Source organism: Apium graveolens, chromosome 11 (genome assembly GCF_009905375.1).
Source record: "Apium graveolens cultivar Ventura chromosome 11, ASM990537v1, whole genome shotgun sequence".
In the NCBI taxonomy this organism is placed as follows: domain Eukaryota; kingdom Viridiplantae; phylum Streptophyta; class Magnoliopsida; order Apiales; family Apiaceae; genus Apium; species Apium graveolens.
In genome coordinates, this window is record NC_133657.1 from 48,483,859 (window position 1) to 48,485,721 (window position 1,863).

The window sequence follows — 1,863 nt, forward strand, 5'->3', positions numbered from 1 at the left end:
CTCAGGGAGAGAAAGAGAAGAAGAATCTACAAATCATACCAACAATGAAGAAAATGATGAAGGCACCAGTCAACAAACTCACACCAGGAAGTGGGATTGAAGTCACAATCCTAATGCAATTATTGGTGATCCTAATGCTGGTGTAAGGACTAGGAGTGCAACTGCTAATGAGTGCCTACATGCATGGTTTATATCTCAAATTAAGCCCAAGAAAACTGAAGAAGCTCTAATGGACTCTGATTGGATATCTGCTATGCAAGAGAAGCTCAATCAGTTTGAAAGAAACAAAGTATGGGAGTTAGTTTTTGCACCAAAGAATAGAAGTGTAATTGGAACAAAGTGGGTATACAGGAACAAGATGGATGAAAATGGTGTGGTCACCAGAAGCAAAGAAAGGTTGGTTGCAAAAGGCTACTCACAGGAAGAAGGGATTGATTATGATGAAATTTTTGCTCCAGTTGCAAGACTTGAACCAATAAGGATTTTTCTAGCATTTGCTGCACACTCAAACTTCAAAGTGTATCAAATGGATGTGAAAAGTGCCTTCTTAAATGGTGAGCTAGAAGAAGAAGAAGTGTATGTGCAACAACCACCTAGCTTTGAAGATCCTGAATTTCCAAAATTTGTGTATAAACTACTCAAGGCTCTATATGGATTAAAGCAGGCACCTAGAGCTTGGTATGATACATTATTAGAATTTCTGCTTAAATATGGTTTTACTATAGGAACAATAGACAAAACTCTATTCTACAAAAACCATCTTAATGACATGATTCTAGTCCAGATATATGTAGATGACATTATTTTTGGATCTACAAATGAGAAGTTGTGCCAAAGATTCTATAAGCTTATGCAGAGTGAATATGAAATGAGCATGATGGAAGAATTAAGTTATTTTCTTGGACTTCAAGTTAGTCAAAGAAATGATGGAATCTTCATCAGCCAAACCAAGTATGTCAAGGACTTATTGAAGAAGTTTGGTATGGTTGATTGTTCACCTGCTTCTACACCAATGTCTACTGCAACAAAGTTGGATGAAGACAGGAAAGGCAAGCGTGTAGACATTTCAGGATACAGAGGGGTGATTGGATCACTGCTTTACTTGACTGCAAGTAGACCAGACATAATATTTGCAACATGTCTGTTTGCAAGATTTCAAGCCAATCCAAAAGAATCACATTTGATGGCTGTTAAGAGGATTTTCAGATACTTGAAGGGGACTCCTAACTTGGGATTATGGTATCCTAAGGGAAGTGGTTTTGAAGCTGTTGGTTATACAGATGCAGATTTTGCTGGATGCAGGGTGGACAGAAAGAGCACTAGTGGAAGTTGTCAGTTTCTTGGACAAAGACTTGTATCTTGGCATAGCAAGAAACAACAATCTGGGTCAACTTCCACAACTGAAGCTGAATACATAGCTGCTGGAAGTTGTTGTGCTCAAGTGCTTAGGATTAGAAATCAGCTAATGGACTATGGCCTAGTGTTACACAAAATTCCCATTATATGTGACAATACTAGTGCTATATCTATAGTGGCAAATCCAGTTAACCATTCTAGAATAAAGCACATTGATGTAAGGTACCATTTTATTAGAGAACATGCAGCAAATGGTACCATTGAGCTCATTTTTGTCCCAACAGAAAAACAACTAGCTGACATTTTCACTAAACTTTTGGATGAAGCTACTTTCACTAGACGTATAGGTGAAATTGGAATGCTAAATTCTTCATCTTAAGGAAAGAACTGAACTAGTGTTTTGCAGCAGATTAATTTTCAGTAAATCATAATCAATTTGATTTTATTGGAAATTAACTGAAATATTAAGTATAAATATTTCAGAAATCTCTGCATATTTATTCTTCA